General features: G+C 39.7%; 1 protein-coding gene across 2 annotated transcripts in view; it reads left to right on the top strand.

Annotated features, from left to right (window-relative positions):
• BMP5 (bone morphogenetic protein 5) overlaps positions 1–8761 on the top strand; it is a 79518-nt gene that overhangs the window by 49986 nt on the left and 20771 nt on the right. The window lies entirely within an intron of this gene.

The following is an 8761-nucleotide window of genomic DNA, read 5'->3' as shown; positions in this document are numbered from 1 at the left end:
AATGGCACCAAACACATGCTCAATAAAAACACTTGGTCCATGTCTTCAGTCACTTAGAACAATGTCTGTACCTGGGGTTGGCAACATTTTTGGGCAGTGATAACATTTTGTTGGATAAAGCTGTTTCATGGCTGTGAGTTCTTTTGCACATGTCCAGAATTGTCACCCTGTTAGCAAGACTGAACATCTCTGCATCTATCTCATGCCTAAGCCTATTTGGAATCCTCAATTTAGATGCCTCTATCTAAGTAACTTTTCAGGACCCACTCCAGTAAGTATAGTCTGAGCATTCCTAGCATATACATTGACAATATTAAGTGAATCCCGAAAATATGGTAACCATGGTCACTGTATTCCAAATCAACAAGAGAGGAAGTGGTTGTGGTGCTGTTATACGCAAATTAAATGCAATATATATATTATAGGCTAAAAGATATATTAACTTAGTGATTAGAGAATTTTCCCAAGACGTGTGAGGCCTGGATCCACTTCCCTCCTTAGTATGAGAGGGGGACACTATGATTCCTGCTCCAAGGGCTGTTTATTCCTGTTATCCATTGGCTGTCCATGGTGAGATGCCTAAACAAGTCAGAGAACAGACTATTGAATGCCACCCAACAAAATGAGCTGTGTAATCCCTGAGCTAGAACATTATGCTTATTTTTCTTTGTTTCTACCTCAATGAATCTTGGCTGTATGGCTAATCTTGGCTAATATCCATAGCATGTATGGAAAGTCCCATCAATCCAGTCTACTCCATTCCTGGGTGATTAGGGGAATCTACTGTGAATGAAACATGTATATTTGAGTTCCCTGAGACAAAGCAGGGGTGAGGTGTAAATTAACCTCAGATTCTTAATAGACTGAGAATCATTGCAAGTTGGAGAGTGGTGAGATTTCAGATGCATTCTCTCCTTTGTATTTCCATAGTTAGCTTGCTCAGCATGCTACCTATTGTGAATTCCATTGTGAAGTGCCCAGCCTATGCAGTATATATGGAACGTGGTGTCTGAGTTTGGATTCTGCTCCATGGACATTTTGGAATTTTGGCCTTTATATGAGGGGATATTGGAATGAATTCATAATGTGTTTGCACTGAAGTAATCGCATGAGTGCAGAATCAGGCACACATCATTCCACAAGTAGGTTCCAGATTCCAAGTACAAAGCCAGGATGTTACCTTATTTTAGAAGATGTAGTTCCTTTTTTTAACACTCTTAATCAAAGAATCTCCCTGTTTTATCATCTTTTGAGTAATTATTTCAAAAAGCTGTAAGGCTCTCCACATAGCATTCACAGTTTAAATACATTAATCATAACGAAAATGTTAAACACAATGTAATTATATGCTTATACAACTACAAAATACATTTCTTTTAAATAATACACGATAGTAGAATCCAGTGGATCATGGCATCATTGTGCATCAGTCATACAAGGTGCTTTCCTTAAAGAGATTTTCCAATCCCAATTTCAACACGCATAGATAAACCACAAGGAACTAGGTTAATTTTACTGATCTTATTTTACTACAGAAGGAAGGATATTAACAATTATGGCAAACGCTTCCTCTTGGAATGATACTGTTGAGGTAGACAGTGCAGAACAGAGATAGTTCAAGATCACCCACTATTTTAGGAGTGGTTACAGTTCCTTGCCAGCAGGGGTTAAATCAAACACTTAAGATAATTGCAACATACGCTTCATATGTGTATAGTTGCATGTTTGCCGTAATGTGAAAATATTCAAATTATTTGGAGCAGTATGTGTAAAAGCCCATGCAATACAGGAAATTTATTGTGCTAAAATATTTTTTGTGCTTCATGAACTGGAGAAAAAGATAATTATGCTGTTCAGCTTTTTTTGGTTCAATCTTCATTTGATGTTCATCACAAATTTTGATCCAAAATGTATAGACTGCTTTTATGAAATTCCATTAAGGTTGATGTAATTACTCAACCATAAGGTGCCTTATAAGCATAAACTGTACAGGTTTGATTTTGCAAAACATCTTTTGGGTGTTTTGGTTCAATAGATTTTTTGCTTCAATAAGCTGACAATCCTGGCCTTGTATTTGCATTTGTCTTTCACAACAGTTCCAGTTCCTCCTTCTATATATTACTCCTGTAGGAAATAAAGTGTAGATGTGTCATAAAAATTATTTTCTTAGGAAACCGAAAACTACCTTACTTTCTTACATATGATATACCACAGAATAGAACGCACATCTTATTGTTGAAAGGCAGAATGAAAGGCAGATTCTTCCAGAGCTATGTAAAGCAGGGACAGACCTAATCTTCAGCTGGATCACCCTCCCTTTCTTGCTTAACTATGATGAATACTCTAGCTGCTGCTAAAGACTGATCTCCACGGGTGGATCTATGATTCTGAAAACAGTTAAAGAGTCTTCAGGGCAAACAGAGGACAGAGGCCTAGCAGACAGCAAAATTTACCTTGATTAGTGGAATGTCAAGACCATTAAAAAAAAGAGACAATGATTAACTTCTCTAGAGTGAAGAGCAATGAGCCCTTAAGTCAACTGATTCCCTCAGGTGCATAAATAGCACCGTGGAGCAGGAAACAATCAAATCAGGGTGCTTCTATACTGCTCAGAAAATCAGCTTCCCTGATTCATATACACACATCCAGTTAAGGTAGAAAGAGGGGAATATGTATGTTGTAAGGTTACCATATTTCCAGTATAAATAAAGAGGCCTGTGGGGGGAAGGAGCTGGGAGAAGGGGATGGAGAAGCCGGCGGGGTATATGATTGTGGGGAGGGCAGCGATATGCCTGTGCTCTGCCTCTGCCCCTCACTCATAAGCCCCTGCCCCTGCCAGCCCTGCTGGTACCCCTCACTCCCGACCCACAGCCATGCTGTCCACGTAGCTCCCGCACATGCACATGCACATGCACATACACACTGCACACTCTCTCTCTCTCTCTCTCTCTCTCTCTCTCTCCTGGGAGTTTGCCAGAGCCTGCATGCAGAGCACGTGACCCCCAAAAGCCAATCATCTTGCCGCTGCTCCCAGCCCCAAGCAGTCCCAAGCTGCTAGTGCCCAGGAAAGCAGAGGAAGAGCAAAAATCCACACATTTGCTCCCATTTAAAAAACCCACCTGGACACGAGGACAGGGGGCCAAAAAAGAGGACATGTCCAGGAAAACCCAGACGTATGGTAACCCTATGCTGTATGCAAGAAAAGATGGTACTTTATACCTTCACTGGTGTTTTTCTTCCCAATTTAAGCTGAATATGTAACAAAATATATTTTGCAACCCTGACCCCAATGCTCTTGTTAAGCTGTATAATGTGTTTTGTGGCTTGTTGAGTACTTTTAAAAGTAAATAAATGCTTGTTTCTTAAAACAAGACAGATGGTTTGCTGCAGTTGGGTGACTCAGGACAAAATAATGGACTTCAGAATCATTCATTGTCATAGGTTGCCAGTATAAATCTAGCCAAGATGGATAGAGGTTGAAAATTCTTGCTAAACTGCCTGTTTGATGTCTTACATGACTAAAAAGTCTTAGGTATAACACTGAGAGAGAAGAATCACAAAATTTTCTACCTGAGTTGGCATCTACACTGGCAAGCTTAGCAGAAAAGCTTGAAAAGCATGAAAAATTAGGCCATTTCTCCAGGTCAGGGTTGTGAGGAACATTGTGGTGGAGAAGCTTGAAGTGCTGCCACATTTCCAGCTGGAGTACCTGGGGGCAAAATAAATAAATAAAAACGAACTATGACTAACTGCTTTTAAGATGGAGGTTGATAAGTTTGTGAAAGGCATTGTATGATGTAGCTGTGTGACTTTCAGAAGTTTAGATTCAATGTTTGAGGTGGTCCCTTTTTATGTTCTTATGCATTATACCAGTTCTGTGGATAAAGAGAGGAGTTATATTTGTAGTAGTGCAGATACAGCACCTCTCCTGCATTTCTGTGTTTCCTAAGCATTTTTAAAAGGAGTTATTCCTAATTATAGTGGGACTAGATGAAAAATGAAAGCTAGTAATCATTCAATTCAATCAGTCAAGCCTACACTTAAACACTACCCTTTATGCAGACTGCTAAGAGCTCTTTCCTATCAAATGGAATAAAAGCTAAAAATAAGTTTAAATGACAAGCCAAACAAATAAACCCTGCCAAATACTCCAAATTGTATGAATAAAGAGTAAGGAGTTCAACAGATTGTGAACATAATGTTTTAAGTAAACCTTTGCCTCCAAATTTACCTTTCAAAGTAGGAAATAGATAATGAATTATCATAATTGATTGACATGTTAGGAGTGAGTAGACTTTAGGGATTCTCTGGATCTTTAACATGAAGTGTAAATCCTTATTTTTTTTTTTAAATTTAGGAGTAGGATTTTTCCCAGTGCCCTAGTTCTGTGAGCTGGATTGTCTGCTTGCTGGGCTTGCTGGACATGTCTACATGAGACATGAGCTGTGAAGTGGCCGAATAATAGTGCTCAGTAGCGCATCACAGCACCAACAGTGCTAATATGGTACTTCACTGTCTTATTAGGCTACTGTGCAGTAGTGTCACTAAAAAGACATTTGCTGGCACTACTATGCAGTAACTCTGGTTACTATACATATGCATTTATTTAGTACTTGACTATTCAAGTACTAAATAAATGCGTAGTATCCATCATGCAGTAGTATCTTCTGTAGATATGCCCAGCATGTCTGTCTGCCCACTGTCTTCTAACTTCACTGATTATGGCATTTTATTGATTTTGTGTGTACTTCTAATACAGAAGAAATGTGCTTTAAAATCCTTCAGGATTAAAAGGCATGATAGAAATGGAACTATATATGACCACATTCTGCTCTGATGCACACCTCTGAAGAACAACAGAACCCAGCTTAATAGTTTCTGGACAAATATACTCGGCTGTTCTGCAAACTGTGCTGGCTTATGAACCTGAAAGAGCTAATGAAAATAACCAAGTCAGGATGAGTGATGCAGTAGTTTTTATACCACAACATAGAACATTGTGTATTAAAAGAATCTGAAATTGCAGTCCTCTCACTGAAGTCAAAAGGAAGTTGTGTTAAAAATAGATGAAAAACATACACTTTGGCTGCGAGGAGTGGCACAATAGTCACCAGCCCTTTAAGACTTTGTGATAAAAAGGATTTTGCAGAGGCTGTGAGCTGAAGGCAATTAAGACCCATAGAGAATCCACAGGCTTTGAAGAGTTCATAGGTTCAGGGACACACTACTGGTCCTTGGTCTAAAGGGGATCCTTCTTCTTGTACAGTCTTGCGGAATCTCTGTAAATGCCAACTCAGATTTTTCCAGTCCTTTTTATACCTAAAATCAAGACAGAATGACACATAACTTAGAGCCTACAGTCAACCAAGGTACAGCAGCACCCTGTAGTGCTTTGAAATCATTTCAAGGCAATGTTAAAACTTTTAGATGTACAAACGATTCACAGGATAAACTCAGAGATTTCCAATACTAATTCCTAGTGTTAAAAATATGCTGGCCTGCCATACAATTTCTGAGCTCTTTGCAACAAAATAATTGCTGTATTATTTTTCTGTAGTAAAAAAAAGAACATGTGAAAATGAAAATCTGGCATTTTCTATATACGTTCTATGAACATTTAGATATTATCATTTTCTGAAAATTATAATAAAGCTTTAGCATTTTTGTAAACCAGTATTCATAATAGGCTCCTAAAGGCTAATGGATGCTTTCTGTGGACCCTAGAAAATCCTAGAAAGTGGGGCTGGAAGGGACCTAACAATGTGGCAACACAGTGACAGAAAGAGATCTTGGAGTCATGGTTGACTCCAAGATGAACGTGGGCCGACAATGTGAGGTCATGGTCAGTAGGGCTAACCGTACCTTGTCATGCATCCACAGATGCATCTCAAGCAGGGCCAAGGAGGTGATCGTCCCCCTCTGTGTGAGATTGGTCAGGCCGCAGTTGGAGTACTGTGTTCAGTGCTGGGCACTGCACTTCAGGAGGGATATGGACAGCTTTGAGAGGGTCCAGAGGAGGGCCACCTGCATGATCTGGGGGGCAGCAGGGCAGACCCTATGAAGAGAGGCTACGGGACCTGAACCTGTTCAGCCCTCACAAAAGAAGGCTGAGGGGGGACCTGGTGGCCATCTATAAACTCACTAGGACGGATCAGCAGGGTTTTGGAGAGACTTTGTTCCCCCTAGCACTCCCCAGGGTAACAAGGAATAACAGCCACAAGTTATTAGGTTTAGATTAGACATCCGAAGGCCCTACTTCGCAGTCAGGGTGGCTAGGATCTGGAACCAACTTCCAAGGGAAGTGGTGATGGCTCCTACCCTGGGGGTCTTTAAGAGGAGGCTTGACATCTACCTGACTGGGGTCATTTGAACCCGGTTTTCTCTTCTGCCCAGGTCAGGGGGTAGGACTTGATGATCTACAAGGTCCTTTCTGACCCTTCATCTATGAATCTGTGCATCTATGAAAGGTAATTTAGTACGGCAGCCAGTAAGCTGGCAGCCCAAACAGGCAGAGCCGGGAGCTGGGAGCTAGGGCTGCGCAGGGATTCTGTGTGGTCCTGCTTCTGTGAGAACAATGCAGGGACAGGAACATGGAAGAAGCCTCTGTGATCTCCCCCATTCCCCTTCCTGCTCCCAGCTGAATCTTGGCTGGAGCCAGGAGTAGGTAGCTGGGAGCCAAGAACCTGGAGCCAGGAGCTGTGGCTAGGCAGAGTGGCTGCGCAGTCCTGGCTTTTTGGGAGCCGTGGGGAAGGGCCAGCTAGATGCTGGGTTGGAGCGGTAGACCGTGAGCCATTTTCCATTGGGTTATTCTACAAAACAGCCTGAGATGCTGGCGGACAATGACCTAAGTGGAGTCGGGAGGGAATCTGGTACAGAAATTCAATAGATTGGTCTAACCTAAACTGATTATGTCTGATACCATATCAGTCCAGGCCTGTCTTAGAAGAGATTCTGACATTTTTAAACCAGGCTATGTGCCCCAAACTTCTGTTCTGTTATGGATTTAGATTGGTTTCTGATTCCTTATAGCAGTTTATGTATAAAATTTGTAACTGCTAGAGAGTAAGTCAATGGGAGATTTACTGCTCACTTCAGTTGAGACAGAATTGGGCCCTTATCCTACGTGAGAGCAGAATTTTTTTTCTAAAAAAATATAGTTTGGCTGGTTAAAAGACCAAGTAAACAGAAAGTATAAAGCTACAGAAACTGCTTCTGTATCTGAAGAGAGTGTGGTTTATGGGTTTAATTTTTTATGGTATATCGCTATACTTTGAATAACTAAGTAAACCTTAACTTGTGGAATCTTAATAGTCATCTCATTGCTGAAGTTTAAAGGAAACCAAAAGGAAACTTAATAATATTAAAAGTTATTTTAAAGGGAGTTCACATTGGTTTGAAGGGTATTTTGCAGCTCACACAATATCCACCTTTGTAAATTCAGAAAACCTAGATTTAAAATTCAGAGAACCTATGCACATCTTTATAGCCCTCAGTACATAAATCTAGCAAGATTCTTAAAAGATCTGCCAGTAAGGTATTAATCTTTTACAGATAAAATGAGAATCCTGAAAGTCATTATATTTCCTCTATCTATCTATCTATCTATCTATCTATCTATCTAGTCTAATATAATGACTTTCAGGATAAATAGATAGATAGATAGATAGATAGATAGATAGATATGGAATATATATATATTCCAATGACTTACAGAATTTTCATTATCTATACATTTAAGCCACTTACCCCTTTAGAAAGCTAAGGGAAACTTGAGACTTTGGTAAGTGGCATGGTACAGTGAATACAGAAGAGAATAGTCTTTACACTGTTTTGTATCTGACTTTCTAGAGAGGATTTAAACATTGGGAAATTAATTTTACTGTATTATTTAATAGTAATTAAAATAAATATATGAAAAGCATTAGATAAACACAAGATTAACAAGCCATTTAAAAATGAAATCAGAAGCTTCAACAAATATATTTTTCCCTTGCAGTCAAAAAAGTAATTATGAAAATTGTTCATAATATGTTGCCAATTACTCTGCTCCATAACTGCTAACTTTCTCAGCTCTTCTTTTTGCCTCTGCTAGGCTCTCTGTCACTGGAAACATCTTAAACCAATTTAAAGTGCTACACCTGAATAAACATGTTGTAAAAGTGTTTATGTATTGAAGTGGGTCAGTTCAAGGTATGGTATTTGGCTGGAACTTCTAATTTCTCTTTTACTGCAAAAGGGCTGCCAGAAGGAGGAAGTCTGAGCTGAATTAATACATTTGTTACAGTGGAAGTAGAATGGAAACTGCTTTAACCACAAATCAAACTGCCTCTTTCATTTATGCCAGTGATAGAGTTTTTCTAAGAAATATAGACTCTGGCATGCAGCCACTGTAAGTTTGCATTTAAAAGGAAAACCTATATGCTTATTTGTTTAAGGGTTTACTCCTATGATTATTTGTAAGTTCTTTTCTCCTAAGATCAAATTTAGTGGCATTCTGCATTTGAGGAGGCAGATGCTCCTTTGTTGTCCTTGTTCACACATTTTCCCAGTGTGTATTAGAACAATAAGTAAGCACCCTTATGCTGCCCAGATTACAACCTACACCATTTCATCACCAATACCTTCCCATTTAGAGGACCTCTGTGTCCCTTCACTCTTGCACAGCTGCATAGCTTCACATGACACTGTCTCATTTTCTGACGGTTGAAGGGCTCTGCATAATACATGTACACACAGAAGTGTTTATGCTGCCAAAATAAAT

The sequence above is a fragment of the Crocodylus porosus genome, unplaced genomic scaffold (genome assembly GCF_001723895.1).
Source record: "Crocodylus porosus isolate Cpor-Errol unplaced genomic scaffold, CroPor_comp1, whole genome shotgun sequence".
Lineage (NCBI taxonomy): Eukaryota > Metazoa > Chordata > Crocodylia > Crocodylidae > Crocodylus > Crocodylus porosus.
This window is presented reverse-complemented; position numbering and strand designations above follow the sequence as displayed.